Source organism: Pteronotus mesoamericanus, unplaced genomic scaffold (assembly GCF_021234165.1).
Source record: "Pteronotus mesoamericanus isolate MK-2021 breed Mesoamerican mustached bat unplaced genomic scaffold, CSHL_Meso_final scaffold_36, whole genome shotgun sequence".
Classification (NCBI taxonomy): Eukaryota; Metazoa; Chordata; class Mammalia; order Chiroptera; family Mormoopidae; genus Pteronotus; species Pteronotus mesoamericanus.
Window position 1 is genome coordinate 17,998,789 of NW_026555313.1, and position 18,622 is coordinate 18,017,410.

General features: G+C 41.6%; 1 pseudogene; it reads left to right on the forward strand.

The window, feature by feature from the left end:
* Positions 1 to 2,860: 2,860 nt before the first annotated feature.
* Positions 2,861 to 18,179, forward strand: LOC129086136 (40S ribosomal protein S2-like; annotated as a pseudogene).
* The last annotated feature ends 443 nt before the right edge of the window (positions 18,180 to 18,622 follow it).

Sequence of the window (18,622 nt, forward strand, 5' to 3'; positions counted from 1 at the left end):
TTTGTCTCCCTCCCTCCAATAGGACCTAAGAGCCACAAGAGCACAGGCACTGTCTGTTTTGCTTACTGTTGCCTGATATATGGCAGGTACTCAAATAACATTTCTTAAATGACCACTGTTTTTCACTCTCCTTTAAGAGATTGTAATCAGTCTCCTTCTACCTCACAGATGAAGAAATCGGGGTATGGAAGGTTTACATTACTAGTACAAAATCACGTAAATGGCAAGTGGCAAATACAGAACATGAACCAAAATCTCACTGAAGCCCAATCCTGTGTTATTCCCATTATTCCACATTGTCTTAATTCTGAAACAAAGTCCTTTGTGGAACCGCGTGGGCAGGGAACTTAAAAAAGGAAGAGTCTCCACAGAGAAATAAGGAACCTACCACCCTCCTTCTCCACCTTCACCTCTCAGCTGATATTTTGTGCATTGAAGCTGGGGCAATACCAACTGGAAACACTTCTCGATTCCAAGGCCAAACACGCCTGAAGCACAGTAGTAAGGCTATCCCATCTTAGCATTGAAGTCGGTAATGATAACAAAAAGTTACAGCAAATCTCAAGGTAATAGCCCTTATAGCATTCAGGGCTAAAATCTGTTTGGGGATAATACTAGAGTGTAATGGAGAAATGAACAAATTATTACTATAAACTCCACAACCAAAGTCAATTCACAACCTAATATGAAACTTCAAAGAAGCTCCAGAAACGAAATCAGCTATTTATAATTACACGGAGCAGTGAACATTGCGTAGGTGTTTCAGGAAAGATAGAGAGCATCAGGGATAGAAAGATCTTCACAGGGTTCAACTAGACCAGAAATTAGCAAACTTTTTCTTTAAAGGGCCAGATAGTAACTATTTCAGGCTTGCAAGCTATACTGTCTCTTTAACTACCCTGCTCTGCTATTGGAGCATGAAGACAATCACAGACAATATGTAAACAAATGAAGAGTCCTTGTTGCCATAAAACTTTATGCACAAGAACAGGTGGTGGGCCAGGTTTGGCACACAGGCTGCCATTGCCAACTGCTGATCTAGATCAATGTGCTTCTGTGACAAATGAAGAAACTAAGATGGAGAGTTGATGTGACTATCACAGCCAGTTACAAAAGAGGGAAATGAGTTAGAAAGTTATTCAGCAATCATTCAACAAATGTTTATTGAGCATATATTGCATAGCAAACTACTTTAAACACCAGAGAGGCAAAGATGAAAACAGAAGAGATTCCTGTTCTCTCAGAACATACATTCTAATACAGGTAGCACACAGCAAAACAAATAAATTCAGACAGCAATAAATGCTATGAAGGCAATGAAGCAGGATAATGTATTGGGGGCAGCTTTGGGCATGGGGGTGGGGGAGAAGCAATTAAACTGATTGTCAAGGAAGGCAGTTGAACCAAAACCTACGTGACAATAAGTTGCCGCCCATGGAAAGATCACATCAATGAAGCATCGACTTTACATAACACTCAATTAATCTTCATAGCCCTGTTGTTCCAGATGAGAAAACTGAGGCTGAGACATTTGCTTATGGAGCAACCCAAAAGGATATCCAAGCTAGAGTTGTCTATCTCCCATGACTTCCCCTGCAGAAGTGTTTCCTCTGCCATTTCACAGTGAGATGACTCAGGAGTCCGCTCTGGAATTTAAAACATCATCTTAGTCTAATGTGTTTGGTTTGGGACCTGACTGTGTATTGAAATGCTGATTAAATTTTAACTGGGTATTGCAGCATGAAAAACTGTTTTGATGACCAGATGGTTGAAATTACTACATTTTACACTTTAAAAACTAAACTGGCTTGTTTCAAATGTTGATTTCCTGTTGCTACTTCCAAGCATATCTCTGCAAACAAAAACTTCATGAATAATATTAATTCCCAACAAATGAAAAGCCAAAATGAAATGCATTTTTTTCTTTTTCATATTGGTTTTTGAAGTACGAGAGAGGCTTCAAGGTCAGAATTTTGATTAGCTTACTACATGCAGCTTACTGATTTGATCAAGATGACCGTAGGGCAAATAATTCTCATTGTCTTTTTTAGTTCAGACACAAGTATTCCTTATGTTTCTGGCCTTCAACCAGCAGTTCATTAGGAGTAAAAAATTAAACAAAATATGACTAATTGTAGGAATGGTGTCATCTGTGTGGAGTATTCACAACAACCAGAGCAGTGAGCAGTGTTCAGCTGAAGAGACAGACCATTGCATATGCTCACTCTGTATGCTCCCTCTGCTCCAACTGTTTCTTCTAGAGGAAAAAAGAGGTTTAAATAATCATTCTGTTTGTTAACTGTTGTGAGACAGAAGTGGAGACAGAGACCTTTAATAAGAATGTCAAACCCCATCCCACGTGCCCAGGTGCAAGGTGAGGCTTGTGAAGCTTCTAGGGGACAAATTGGAAGCAGGTCTCCACTCTCAGGGCTGACAGACCCTTGCATAATCCTGAGTGTCAGCATGCTTCTGTTTCACATCCTACCTACCTCACTCCTCTCACCCGACACCTGGTGCACACACACCCAGACAGCAGCTCCACCCTCCCAGAAATCAGCAGTTGGAAAATGCTGCACCTCACCTACTAGCTCCTCAAATCTCCCCGTCCAGGCCTGGGATGGACTTATGAGCTCACTGGGCCTGCGGTAGTAGTTGGTGCCAATGGGCAGCGGTGCTGCCCCACTGGGGTTTGCTCATGTCTGTCACCTCTGTCTGTGTCTCTCTGAGGTTGCATCAGAGTGTATGTTTTTTTGATACCTAGGGCCATAACAAAAACATGTTCTTTTTTTTATTTCATGATACTTTCTTTCTTTTTAGCTCTTTTAGAAAGAAAAGGGCTTCTTTTCCTATGAAACGCCAAATGGCAGATGACGCCCATGCTGCAGGAGGGCCTGGAGGCCACGGGGGCCCTGGAATGGGAGGCTGTGGTGCCTTCTGGGGAGGATGTGGCAGTGGCATCCAGGGCTGAAGCCACAGCCAGGGTCAGAGTCAGGGGGACCACGGAGCTCATGGAGGCAAGGCCAAGGACAAGGAGTGGATCCCCATCACCAAGCTGGGCTGCCTGGTCAAGGATATGAAGATTAAGTCCCTGGAAGAGATCTCTCTCTTTTCTCTACCCATCCAGGAAGCAGAAACTATTGACGTTTTCTGGGGGCATCCCTCAAGGACGAGGTTTTGAAACTTATGCCCATGCAAAACCAGACACGTGCAAGCCAGAGGACCAATTTCAAGGCATTTGTCACCATTGGGGACTACAATGGACATGTTGGTCTGGGTGTTAAGTGACCAACAGATGTAGCCATTGCCATCTATAGGGCCATTATCCTGGCCAAGCACTCTGTTGTGCCTGTGCAGCAAGGCTCCTGGGGGAATAAGATCGCCAAACCCCACACCATCCCTTGCAAGGTGACAAGGCACAGTGGTTCTGTGTTGGTACCTTTCATCCCTGCCTCCAGGGCACTGGTAGCATCTAGGCCACTGTGCCCAAGAAGCCGCTGATAAAGGCTGGTCGCAATGACTGCTACACCTCAGCCAGGGGCTGCACTGCCACCCTGAACAACTTCACCAACGCTACCTTCAATGCCATCTCTAAGACCTGCAGCTATCTCACCCCCAAGTTCTGGAAAGAGCTATGTTCACCAAGTCTCCCTCTCACGAATTCACTGACCATCTTCTAAAGACCTACGTTAGAATTTCTGTGCAGAAGACAAAGGCTACAACTTCCGACCAAGATGGAGGCATAGGTAGATACACTTTGCCTCCTCATACAACCAAAATAAGGAAAACAACAAATTTAAAAGCAAAAAACGACCAAAACTGCCAGAAAAATAAAACTGTATGGCAGTCCGACAACCAAGGAGCTAAAGAAGAAACATTCACCCAGACCAGTAGGAGGGGCGGAGATGGGAAGCCAGAGTGGAGAGGATGTGCTACAAGATGGAGGCTTGAGGACTGGGCAGTCCCACATTTGCATGTGGATAAACCAGGAGGAACAACAGGAGAGTGAGACAGACCATGAAACCCAGGGTTACAGTGCGGGAAAAGAAAGCTTCAAAACCTCTGGCTGTAAAAATCTGTGGGAGTTGCGGCAGCAGAATAAACTCCCAGCCTCACAGAAGAGTTTGCTGGAGAGACCCACAGAGTCCCAGAATGTACACAAACCCACCCACCTGGGAATCAACACCAGAAGGGCCCAATTTGCTTGTGGGTAGTGGGGAAAGTGACTGAAAGTGGGGCAAGAGCAGAGCAAAGGGTGTTGTTCCCTCTTATGACCCCTCCCCCACATACACACCACAACACAGCAACTTGAGTTGCCCTGCCCTGGAGAATACCTGAGGCTCTGCCCCTTCCAATGTAACAGGAGTGCTGATACAAAGAAATATGGCCCAAATGAAAGAATAGATCAAAGCTCTAAAAGTAGAACTAAACAATGAACTAAAAGATAGCCTACCTAGCAGATGCACTGTTCAAAACACTGGTAATCAGGATGCTCATGGAAATGATAGAGTATGGTCACAAAGTAGAGGAAAAAGTGAAGGCTATACAAAGTGAAATAAAGAAAAATTTACAAGGAACTAACAGTGAAGGGAAGGAAACCAGGACTCAAATCAATAATTTGGAACAGAAGGAAGAGATAAACATTCAACCTGAACAGAATGAAGAAACAAAAATTCAAAAATATAAGGAGAGGCTTAGAAACCTCTGGGACAACTTTAAATGTTCCAACATCTGAACCATAAGGGTGCCAGGAGGAGAAGAGGAAGAGCAAGAAATTGAAAACTTATTTGAAAAAATAATGAATAACTTCCCCAATCTGACAAAGGAAATAGACTCCCAGGAGATCCAGGAGACTCAGGGTCCAAAAAAATTTGGACCCAAGGAAGCATACACATATGTACGACCCATGGACAGGAACTAAGGGGCAGAGGGTGAATCATGGTGGGGGAGGGAGTGCAGGGTAGATTGGAATAAAGGGGAGGAAAAAAATGGGACAACTCTAATAGCATAATCAATATTTACTTTTAAAAAATCTAAAAATTAAAAAAAGGAACATCTTTTATGTTTTTTTTGCTTTGAATTCAATTTTGTTTGATATAAAATATTTCCTCTAGTTTTATTTGGTACCAAATTGTCTCATACTTTTTCCATTCTTTTATTTATCTTTTTAATATTTTGGTCACCTTTTGTATTTGGAATATCCTTTTAACAAAACATATTGCTGAATATTACATTTTAAAAAAAAAAGCCAATCTGTGAGTCTCTGCCTTTTGATTGATTTAATTTACTACAAACCAAATTTATTTCCTAAGGCTACCATAACAAAATACCACAAATTGGGTGGCTTAAAACAGTGGAAATGTCTTATCACAGAGTTCCAGAGTGTCATGGCCTAATATTGAGCTCTCAATCCTAAGAGAATTCTTCCTTCTCTTCCCAGCTTCTGATAGTTTGCTGGTACTCTTTGGTATTGCTTGGCTTGCAGGTGGAGGTTCCAGGATCTGCCTTTGTTGTCATATGGCCTTCTCCCTGTGTCTCTGTCTTCATGTGGCAATCTTCTTATAAGGATGTTTGTTATATTGGATTAGGGTCCACTCTACTCCGGTATGACCTCATCTTAATTTAGCTAATTAAATCTGCAACAAATGCTTCTAAATATAGTTACATTCTAAGGTATGGAAATTTAAAGCTTCATTATATCTTTTTTTGGAAGACACAATTCAATCCATAACACAAATTATATAATCAATTTTATATCAGTATTTATTTTTAGCCATTTTATTTCTAATTTATACTTACTCTATTTTACTTTTCTCTATATTCTTTATTTCTTTCTTCTTTCATTGAATAAAATTTTCTTCTGCTCATTTGAAAATCCTGAATTCTATTTTGTATGTTCCTAGTAGTTATATTTAACTTACTAAGAATCATATTTATGTTTATTTTTTCTCATCAATTCCCCATCAATATTTATTCTCTATAACAAAATAATTATACTCTCACCTTCCACCAGCCTTTCTCTGAAACAATTATTTTTTATCCACTGCTCACTAGCCATGTTGGTGTTACCCAAAGTTTATTTCCAGATGGTTATGAATGTTTTGAAATTTTTCTTTATTTCTTTATCTCTTTACTTTTCTATCTCTCCCTCTCTTTCTCTACTTTTTTATACCAGAATTAATTGTCTTAAGTTATTTATCCACTCTCATTTTATTTTTATCTCATAGTAGTCTTGTAGAAATATTTTCCTTCTAATTGGAGTACATTCTCCAAGAGTGTTTTCAAACATAGTTTGTGTTTGTGTGTGTTCACGTTAATTTCTTTGGGCCTTTTATGCCTGAAATTATTTTTAAAGCATATTTAAATCTTTGTTTTTGTTGAATATAAATTCTTGGTTTGAAGTTCATTAACATTTTGAAAATATTATGTGTCTGTCTTTTTGCCTGTATTGTAACTGTAGAAAAGACGTTAGTTATCTATCAGATTCTTATTTCTTCATGAGTGACCATCTCATTTTCTTTAACAGCTTTTAGAGTTTTGTCTTTGTCTTCATGTTTTTAAGTTTCTTTATAATGTGTCTAGATACGGGGTTTAGCATGTCTATCTTATTAAGCACACAATGAGCCCATTCAGTCCAAGGTCTGCCTTTTTTTTTAATCCTTAAAAGTCCTTGGTTATTTTTTCAAATGTTTTTTCTTGAAGACTTCCTATTATACAATGATGACACCTGTATTTTTATCTTCCATAGTTTCTAATTCTGTTATATTTTCCAAGCCCTCTTTATTTCTTCCCAATGCCTTCTGGGAGAATCCATTGACCTGATCGTCCAGTTCACTTATCTTGGTGCCAATGGAAACTATTTTTATTATTTATGTCATTTATTGAATTCTTTATCTCAATGATTAAAATTTTTATATCCAATATTTTTTATTTGATTCTTTTTATAATTGCATTTTCTTGCTTCGTTTTACCTTTATCCTTCTTTTTCTTTCTTTATTATGCTTGTTTTAAATTATTAATCTGTTTCATTAGTTCTAATTTACGTTGTATCAGTTGTACACTCTGCTGCCTTTGTTTTACAGTGGTGGTGCTTCTCAGGTTTTGTGTAGTTTTTGCCTGTGAGTTTATTTTCCCTTGGGAGTATTAGCTAGCTTGACTTGAATTGTTACTGGGGAAGAGGCTAAGATCTAGGCCTCAGTGTGAGCTGCTTCTGTTGAGTTAAGAGAGGGGATGGGGGGCGGGGGCGGTGGGAGGCACACACTACTTGGGCTTGCCTTTTCCCCTTTCGAACCTCTCACCAGCAACCCTGCTTGTTGTGAGTAGGGTGAATTCCTGAGCACTCCTGTTTTTGATTTAAGGACTGTGTCTCCTGATTTGTGGCTAGCAAGCTCCAAAAGTATGGGGCTTGTGGGGAAGAGAGAACTCTCAGGGCACCTGCTGTTTCCTGCTCTTCACCTCAGTCAGGCTCAGGTGCATCCTTGACATTTCTCCCACTTGTGCTGTGGTGTCCTCTAGAGCTGCTTTTTTTTCTATCCTTAGGGGCTGAGAGGGACCACAGTGCACCCAGGGCAGGCGGCTGAAAGCACAGAGCACTGCTGTGAGGCCCTCTGCCAGCTGCAGCACCTGACCCTTTCTTGCTCTGAGCTGCTCTTCCCTCTCCTCATTGGGTTGTAGTCACCCTCTGTCTCCTGAGGTTTCCTCACAGTATTTCCTTTGGTTCTCCATATCAGTACTTTGCCATTTACTGCTCAGGTATCTCCAGAGTTGGCACAGAGGAGGAAACCCACAGCCCCTTTTCAGCTCTGCACCTCCACTGCCTGTGCTCTCGTTTACTTCTAAGATTTTGTAATGGGGCACAGCCAGACCCCCCCCCCAACAAAGGGTATTTGTAATGGAGCCCAGAGATTGGGGTGTCTAAGAAAAACATATTCTCCCCATCCCAGAGCAGGCCGCCACGGGGGATGGAAGCCTTGAGCAGGGCCATTGAGAGTCATTTTGCTTCATTCCTCATATGCAAAGAGGGTTATTTTCATATCACCAAAGCTAATCAGGAAGGTTTAAAAGACTTAATACAGAATGTAACTGAGAGAGGAGGAGGAGAGACAGGGGCCTGCAGGAAAAAACAAGGGACACAGACTCTGGGGAACAGTGTGAAGACCACGTGGGAAGAAAGAGGGGAGAAAGGACTCTTGCTAGTGGGCCTTGAGAAGGTGCTTACATGGTTATGGATAAAGAGCTGGAGATCACGGCGACGCAGTAGATGGTGCTAAGATCCGCGAGAGGCCTGCCTAGCCGAGCCCCGGACTTGTGTTCTTTTTCTTCTGAAGGACGGTGCCCCTGACTGGCCTGACTGGCCTAACTGGGCAAAGGGGGGAAGGCAGGACGGTGTGTGTGCTGGTGATTATTTTAAAGGGATTTTGACGTTTAAGGGTGACATTTAGCCATTAATCAAACCTGTATTGCTTTTGAATAAATAGTGCCTTTCCTTTTCACCAAACTCTGCCATTCAGAGCCATAATTCCAAGGGTGGCGGGCAAAGGACCTACAACCAAGGGACCCCAGGGAAGGGGGTTGTCATTGCCGGTAATAGCATCTGGGCACCCCCGACCCCCACCATGGGTCCATTTGTTTGGTAACAGTTTCAGCACCCCAACCCCACCACCTGCGGGAACTGTTCACATCTTACAGTTGCCCCTTCAGGCAGCAAGGCTGTATCATTGCATTTTCCTTTGCTTGGCTAAATTAGTTAATGCTTCTTCATCTACTTTCCATTTACAGTAATGTTTTAAATCTTCCAGTCTGCTATTCACTCTTCTCCAGTTCACATTATCCAGATGTGTTTATAGTACTTTTCTTCTGCTCTACTGTCCTATTTGTAGGATTTCAGGAAGTCATGTTTAAATAGAAGTCCTCTCACAGAAAATATTTAGAGAACTAAAAAAATTGATTCTTTAATTCACCTGGAAAAAAAATATGGAAGAATAGTCAAGAAAATTTTGAAGAGAAAGGACTTGATATGTTACCACATACTATAGAGCTATAGGAAATAAAACACTACAGTACTGGCACAAGAATAGAAAAAATAGCTTATTATAGTAGAATACAGATATGAGAAGGAGATGTATATATGTATTTAGTTCATGAATAAGAATAAGCATTTCTGATTAGTAGGGAAAGTGTAATAGGGCACAGCCAACCCCCCGCAGCCAAAGTGGATTTGTAATGGGGTCCAGAATTTGGGATGTCCAAGAAAAATATAAGATATTCTCCACACCATCCCCCCCTCATCCCATGAGAGACCTGGAGCAGGGCCATTGAGAGTTACTTTGTGTATCAATAACAGGCCACCTTCATACCTGAAGTGGAGCAGGGCAGTTGAGAGTCATTTTGTATGTCAATAACAGGATAGATTCAGACCTCATATGCAAAGACAGTTATTTTGCATCTCAATAAGGCTAACCAGGAAGGTTTGAACAACTTTAACACCAGATTAACTGCGAGAGGGTAGACAGGGCCTGTGGGAGAGACAAAGGGTCACAGACTTGGGAACAATATGAAGACCTCTCGGGAAGGAAAGGGGAAAAAGGACTCTCACTAGTGTGCAATGAGAAGGTTCCTCGTGGTTTTGGATTAAGGGCTGGAGATCACAGCAACACAGCAGATGGTACAGGGAACCGCGAGAGGCCTGCCTAGCCGAGCCCCGGACTTCTGTTCTTTTTCTTCTGAAGGACGGTGCCCCTGACTGGCCTAACTGGGCAAAGGGAGGGGAAAAGCAGGACTGTGTGTGTTGGTGGGTGTTTTTTAAAAGGTATTTTGAGATTCTAACAGCAGCATTTAACCTTTATTCAAAACCTGTATAACTTTTGAATAAGTAGTTCCTTTTCACCAAACTCTGCCATCGAGAGCCATAATATCAAGGGCAGCAGGCAAAGGACCTACAACCAAGGGACCCCAAGGAGCGGGTAATAGCATCCGGGGCTCCCCCACAACAGGTCCATTATTCAGTAACAAAAGGATGAACTATTCAATATCTTTTGCTGGAACAATTCCTGCTATGGGTTGAATTGTGTCTCCTCAAAGGATATATTGAAGACTCATCCCTGTTACCTGTGAATGTGACTGTGTGGTTAATTTTATGTGTAAACTTGGCTAGAATATGATGTCCAATTTGTTGTTCACACAGTCATCTAGATGTTGCTCTGATTGTATTTTGTAGATGTGATTAACATTCACAGTAAGTTAAATTTATGTGAAGCAGATGTGAATGGGTCTCACTCAATTGGTTGAAGGCCAAAAGTGCAAAAACAGGTTTTGTGGAGAAGGAATTCTCCCTCAAGACTGTAACATAGAAATCTGTCTCACTCTCCAGCCCGCTGGCCTGCCCTACGGATTTTGGACTTCAGACTGCAACATCAACTCTTACTTGAATTTCCAAACTTCTATCCCCTTGCTCTACAGATCTTAGACTTGCTAATCCTGTGCTTTCCAAATAAAGTTGAGGCAGGAGATAGTCAGGAAGGAGGAAGTTCCAGTAATGCTCCAGGGCTAAGATAAAGAACATGGATAAAGAGCGGAGACCCTGTTCTAAGACTGATAGTTTCTGCATCTGGAAAAGCATTGAATCTTAGCAAATCAGGAATACACCTGTGCTACCTGAAGATGCTACCTGACCCCTGCTTCATTATAATATCATTATAATAAATTAGCATTGTGGGACCCCCGTCCCAGTAACCAGTCAAGGAAATCATGGGAGACCCACCCTAGAGGAATAAAAGTCCTAGCCCCTGAATTGAGGGCTGCTGCTGTTAGGCTCTTCTGCTCTGCTCCGAGTTGGTCTGCTCCCATGTTCTGTGTGGCTTAATAAGTCTGCTTTTTCTCACTTTCTGCTATAAACTCTGTGTTTGGTTCAATTTCTTGTCTGATCACCAAGAACCTGGTTACCTGCGCCTACCTATGACAAAGTTACATTCTGTAACCTGTAAACCTTCAAGTATCCCTTGAGCCAATTCCTTAAAATAAGTCTCTATTATATAATATATAACATAGTATATACTATGTAATATGCATATTATATAATATATCATATATAATATAAATACAAACACGTGTATATATAATTCAAACATATACATATGATTGATACAGTGATGTTATTTGGAAATAGGGATTTTGTAGGTGTAAACAAATTAAGATGAGATCATTAAGGTGGGCCCTAATCCAACATGTATGCCTGGTGTTCTTATAAACAGGAAAACTGCCACATGAAGACAGATGCATAGGGAGACACCATGCGATGATGGAGACAAAGATTCGAGTGTAGCAGTGCAAGATTTTTAATTTGGCAGAGTCACTTTTTACTTTTTAATTTGGCAAAGAGTAAAATGATCGAGAATGCTCAGTTTCACTGAAGGGCCACTCTCTACAGTATTGGTAGGTTATAACTTGGTAGAGGCTTTAGGTACAGAATTTCAGTGAGTATAATAATAAAAAATGCACATTTCTTCAATCTAGCAATTTCCATTCCCCCTCCCCATCACATACACTATGTTTATATATCATCAGGGCTTATGATTGCAAAACTAGAAATGGATTCAGGGTAACTTAAGAAAATTAACTTAATGGGAAAATATCTAGTAGTTTGTAAGTTGATAGGAAAGCTCGGTACCCAAGTTCTATAATATGTCAGGAGCCAGTGGAGGCTGGAGAGCTGAAGACCCAGTGATGCTCGTGTTTCAGGAGCAGTCTGGTTGCATGCAGACATTGCTCACTGGGACTTGTGGCCATGACAGCTCCATCTCATCACGTAACAGGTGTGGAACGAGGTTCAGGATGGAGTATAGGCTGAAAGGCCCCTGGAAATATAGGAAAAAAATTCCACAGCCATGGTTGGGGGATGAAGAAGGGGGGTGAGGGCCAGTTAAGAGGTGCTCTGCATATCAATAACAGCTGGCTAGCTTCATAGTCATGCTAAGTAATTTGCCTGCCCACTTGGGACAAGGGAGGTTGGCTTGACTTAAACCTCTGATGTAGCCGAGGCGGTTCTCCAGTTGCTGAGCCTGTGGGAGAGCAGGAAGGCTTGTTCCCTCCCGTCAAGGGACCATGCAGGCCTAGACTAACAATGGCAGGTGAACAAAGTCAGAATAGACCAGAGAAAGGGCAGATGTAGTCATTTGTGGGAGGAGTAAGAAACAGGGTTATGGAGGAAGGGCTGGGATTTAAACTGGGCCCAGGAGTCATTTCTCACCCTTGACCACATGGCTTGGAAGGGAATAGGAAAGCTATGAGAGGTTCTCTCTCTCTGTCTTTGGCGCTTGGCCATGCAGGGAGTAATAGTGAGAGGAGATGTGCTGTCTGTAGTAAGGGATTTTTGCCATGTGGTTTGAAAGAGAGCTGTGAGAAGGGAAAACCTGGATTTTACCTGGACTTTTAAGACCTGTGCCTTTCCTGAATTTCACCCTGATCCAGAATAACAAGGCACAGGCTTTTTCGGACTATCACACGGAGGCTGATGGCAACATATTCCAGATCCTTCACAGATAAGAGCATGGGAAACTTTTGGGGATGATTTTGGCTAGTAGCCTGGCAGAGAGGATGGGTAGTGCTGGGTCCTGTGGGAAAGGAGGGCTCTGAGCTGAGGTGCTCTGAGCTGAGGTTCTCTGAGCCCACCAAGGTTGGAATGTTGTAAATAAAGATCTGGTCCTTCCAGCATTAATAGTTGAGTCATTCACCAAGGCACCACGAGGACAGGCCCCAGTCTGCTCAGTAACAATCACTGCTCTTGCCACCCACAATCTGTCTTTGAGCCTTTGTATTACTCTCTGATGAGTCACAAACCCAGGTGAGTGCTATTGACCAACTGAGGTCACATTCTGACCATGGTACCAGGGGCAGAACTAGGGCATGGGTGGCTTCTTTCAGCTTTTAAAGTGGAGATGGGGGCTGCCACCATTTAGACTTACACTTCGAATGGTCAGAATATTTATGTTAAGAGCAGCCAAAGTCAGCAAATACCTATAAATGGATCTACCTGCATCAGTCTGGGTTCCCCAGACAAACAAAATAACATTGACTATTGAACACAGAGGTTAGGGGCACTGACCACCTCCTATACTCAGAAATCTATGTATAACTCTTGCTCCTCAAAACCTAATTGCTAATAGCCTACTATTGACCAGAAGCCTTACCAATAAAATGAAGAGTCAATTAACACATTTTGTATGTTATATGTATTATATATTCTTAACAATAAAGTAAGCTAGAGAAATGAAAATGTTATTAAGAAAATTATAAGGTAGAGAAAATATATTTACAGTGTTTATTGAAAAAAAAATCCATGTATAAGTAGACCTACACATTTCAAATCTATGTTGTTCAAGGCTCAACTATACACACACATGCACAGAGGGAGAGATAGAGACAGATTGAGACAGATGGAGAAGGGGGGGAATTTATTATAGGGAATTGGCTCAAGTGATTGGGGAATCTACGAAGACCCAACGTCTGTAGTTGGCAAGCTCGAGACCCAGGAGACCCTGTGGTATAATTTCCAGTTGGAGTCCAAAGGTGTGAGAACCAGGAGATGTGATAGTATAAGTTCCAGTCTGAAAGCTGGCAGATTGGAGACCAAACAAGAGCCAGTTTTTCCATTTGAGTCTGAATGCAGGAAAAGACCAGTGTTACAGTTCAAACAGTCAGGAAGGAGTTCCCTCTTACTCAGTCTTCTGTTTCATTCAGGTCTTCAGCTGATTAGATAAGGCTCACCTATTTGAGGAAGGGCAACCTGCTTACACAATCTACTGATTCAAGTATTAATCTCACTCAGCTACACCCTCACAGGCACACCCAGAATGTCTGGGCACCCTGTAGCCCAGTTGTTGACCCAGTAAATTATTCATCATACCAACATTGTGGCTACACAAGATTTACATACACTGTCTTCTTATTATATTTTCATTAAACTTTTCCCTGCCAAAAAATATTTTGCTACCATCATGTGACTATACCATGCATAAATCAAAAACACCAGACTTTTCCCTAGAGGGAAATAGTCCAGAGTCTCATCAGTTACCAGAACAGATCTTGGTCCAGGATTTCTGGGTCCTTGCATTCTATCTCTAATTTTCACAATCCCATCTCTATATTCTATGAATTATAGTGATATACTGGTGTTACGGAAAGCCAGACTCAAGACACGATTCAGGGAACGGAGTAAGCCTTTATTCACACACACGGGCTCAGAGGAGGCAGTCTCCAAATTCTGAGCCCCGAATCGGGGTTAGATAGGGGTTTATAAGCCCTAGCATTCCGGCGGGAAACGGATGGGCTTCCCAGGTGGGGGAAGGGATTAGCATTCAGGTGGGAGATTGATGAGATTGATGTGCTACCCAGGCGGGGGAAGGGATGTGAAAACGGGCTACAGGAACAGATAAGCAATGATTAACAGTTAACCTGGGAGGGGTCTCTGGCTAGGCTGCTCCTCTTAAGTCATCTTGCCCTTATCACTGGCACCAGCTTGTACTAGGACTTTTGGAATCTGGTTATTAAAAACAGCCATTATTAAGAATGAAACTACATACACTTACAACAAAATTAATTATATTGAAAATAAAAGCAGTAAATACCCAAAACTAATTACACTATAATCTATGCTCTTGAGGTCATTTACCACTGTATTGTACCTGTGTGGTAGAAATCCTGTAACATGTTCTACTGAGCACCTCTTCTCAACTCTGTTCAATAATATCATGTTAGAAGAATAAAATAGGACACAGTGCAAGTATTTATACAACAAAAATGAGCAAGAAATATTAATCAAGGCTTTTCTTTTGGGGGGTGATTTAATAAAAAGTGATTAAAAATGCTAATAATAGTGGCTAAACTTCAATATGCATCATGTCTACACCTGTTTACTGTGATTAATACAAAAACTGAGTAAACATTCTTCCAGTATTTGAAAACTATTATCTGATTCAGTGGTGGAGTTTTCATGCCTTAACCAATGAGCGGAGTCTGACATAGATCTTCATTGCTTTACTTCCACCTTATTTGTTAACATAAATGAAAATATCAAACAACATTTATGTCAGAACTACTTCAACTCCATCATCTTTAATCAGAGATTAGCAACAGATACAAGAATTTGGCAAATCTCAAAAGCATTCTTTGGTGAATCAATGACTATACTGAATTTACATCAAATACATTGTATATTTATTATTATTTGTAAATTGTGTGAGATAATTTTTTACTCAGTAAAATTAACAATAAACTTATGTAAGCTGTGATACTGTGATTTATAAGAAAGATATAATATTTGGTCTTAGTCCTATTTCTGGCATGCTACTCCTAAAACCCTTAGAATTTCCTACAGGATGAGAGCAACAAAGGTGTCTTTTCTTATGTTAATAAGATGAGTTTTGGCTTCACCTAAGGTTAGTGGCTGGTTACAAGGAGAACCAACCTGTGATTTTTCAGGGTTGGAACTTTCAGTCCCATAGGCCACCCACCTGGCCTCAGGGAAGGGAAGACAGTCTGGAGGTTGAATCAATCACCATTCACCAATGATTTAATCAAGTAACAAAACCTCCATAAAACCCCAAAGGACAGAGTTCAGAAAGCTTCCAGGTTGTTGAGCACCTGGAGATTCAGAGAGAGTGGTGCACTCGGAAAGGCCCCCCGCTCCCCACCACCACATACCCTGCCCTTTGTCTCCCAACTGACTGTGCCTGAGATATTCTTTTCTAGTTAACCAGTAATCTGTTAAGTAAAATATTTCTCTGAATTCTGTGAAATTCACTAATAAATTAATTGAACACAAGAAGGGGATCATGAGAACCTCTGATTAGCTATTCAGTCAGAAACAGGTGATAAGCTAGACTTCAAGTGGCATCTGAGGTGGAAGATGGAAGATTTGTAGGACTGAGCCCAACACAGGGTCGTTGGACCTTCCAGTCTATAGCTGGTTGGTTAGAAGCATAGGTGAGAACCTGGGCTTTCAATCAGTATCTGAAGCAGAGGGCAGTCTTCTGGGACTGAGCCCTTAACCTACACAATCTGGTGCTAACTGTGAGTCAAAAGTGTCAGAATTGAGTTGAACGGTAGGACAGCAGCTGGTGTCGGAGAGTTGCTTGGTGAGCAGGGAAACTCCCCTGCATCTGAATTGGTGACCAGAACCTATTTAATGCATATATTTTGTTTTCTGGAAACCTGGTTGTTAAAAATTTGCCAGGACACCAATGTATGTGGATTAAATTATGTTAACTACCATAAATATTTCAGTATGAATGGATCTTTCTCAATATATGAGTAAGTGAAAAACTTAAACCCCAAAAGATTAGGTGCAAGATGACAGTCATTTTATAAAGTTAAAAGTACTTTTAAAACATTTTTGAAAGAAAACATATACTAATGTCTATTTACATCCTTTAGTCATTTAAAAAATATTTTTTCATTGTTGAGTTATAAGAGTTCTTTATATATTCAGGATACTAGATCTTTACTAGATTTGCAAATATTTTCTTCCATCCTGGGTCCCCTTTTTACTTCTGTGATTCCTTGACATTTGCTTCATCCTCTTTGAAACTTGACTAGGAGTCTCCTTGAAAGGAGAGCTGCTCTTGAGTGCAAGTTTCAGAGCTCAGGGAAGCCCAGAGTCTCAGAAGGGAGGAAACAGTTAACCAATTTTTCTAAGGGAAGCAGCAGTTTTCAGGTGGATGATAATTAATTAAACAAAAGTTCTGAATTCAATCAGGTGCCAATTTCAGGATGTGCAGAGATTCAATTAGCCCGTGATTATAGCCGCAGACTGCAAATGTGGTGCCCTCAGGCCCTTCTCCCTCCTCCCCCACATCAGTGCCAGGCAGCATCTGGAGTGCCTGGTGTGGACAGGTGCCTGTCCAGCAGCTTAGGCTAAGTGGTGGGGTGCAGCAGGAACAGCAGAAGCCCCAGTGTGCAGCGACCACGCTGTGGGCTGTATTTTTACCCTGGAGAGGGAGCCAGCTTGCTCTGCCCAAGCCTAGATAAGCTTCTGAAAGAACTGTGGCCACAGCTTTTTCTGTAGTTTGCCTAAGGAGCTCTGCTAAGTGGAATCAATCTTCTTCCCTTAGGCAGGTTATGTTTTAAGGATCTTTTCCTAAGAGATATCTTGAAAACACCCAGAAATAGCTGCCAGGAGGGTGGCATTTTTCAGACAGCTCTGATGAGGTGCTAGAACACCTTTTCTCTGGCAATGCTTCTGTTATTTCAAACATGCATTAAGCACCATGTGCCCTGGCACCTCACAGACACACATTTACTAAACAAATGAATGATCACTGTTGTACTCTCCCTTTTATGAATGAGCAAACTGAGGCTCAGAAAGGTTAAAAGCAAACTGAGGCTCAGAAAGGTTAAAATGGCATGAGTGCTAGGATAGGAGAAGCTAGGACTGTCTAAAGTTCTTTTCCATAAAATAAGCCATATTTTGAAGTAAGATTAATAAACTTGTGAGGCTCATGTAGGAATCATGAAGAATGAAACTGCTCACTAAAAATTAGTTTCCTTCCTTCTTCCTTGATCTCTCCGATAGTCCAATACATACGCAAGCTTCTATAAGTAAAGCCTGATCCTTCTCTGTTGGCTTGGAATACCTTCTGCTTATCTCTTACGACCTACCCTACCGCCTCACTCAGCCCCTCTTCTCCTCATATCAAAACAAGGCTTTTAAGAGCAGCTCAAAAGTTGTCTCCTCCAGGTAGTCCTCCAAGATTAAGCCCACCAAACTCCTCTGTCCCCCAGCTGCCTGTCAGTCTAGCTATGCTTGTTGCTGACCTGTAATATAGGCATTACGGTCTCTGTTATATGCACTCCCTCCCATGCACACCAAAGCTTGAATATTCATAGCAGCACTGTTCATAATAAGCAAACTATAGAAACAACCCAAATATCCACTACCTGGTGGACAGATTAAAAAAATCAGCATATCAATGTAATGGAATATTATTCAGCCACAAAAAGGAATGAAGTACTGATTCATGTGCAGGAGTCTTATATTTTGTCCCTGCTGTGGGTACCCCAAGAGCAGGGCCTAAGACTTTTTCTGTGTTTCCCTTCTCTTCCCAGATCCCCTGACCATGGACTCTGGGGAACAAGAGCCAACCACCAGAGAGGCATCTCCAGACTTGGCCACCTGCAAGGTCCACTGAAATATGGTAGCTATAGGAAGAAAGGAATTTCTCCTAAAACAGAACTCTGATCTTCAAAGGTTTTAGTCCACAAAATAACACAGGAAGGGAAAGTCCTGGGCCGGCTTGAGTAGGATACCTTCCCCGCCATTCTCTCCTCACAGATAAATGTTGAACCAAGGGTCAAGGCAATTTCCATACATGTTCTTGATCCTCTTGCCTCTTCTCCCTTCTTTTGCCTTCTGGTGAACATTCAATTCAAATGGGTTTCCTGAGAACCAATGACTCACAAGAAGCACCATGTACATAGAGGGAACATTGGACAAGGAGCCTCACCACCTGAGCTCTGCTTCCCACTCCGACACCTTTCAGTTGTGTGTCCTTGGGTAAGGAACTTGAATTTCCTCACCTACAAAGTACTGGAGTATAAGATCCTAAGGCCTGTCTTAAATACTTTCTGAACC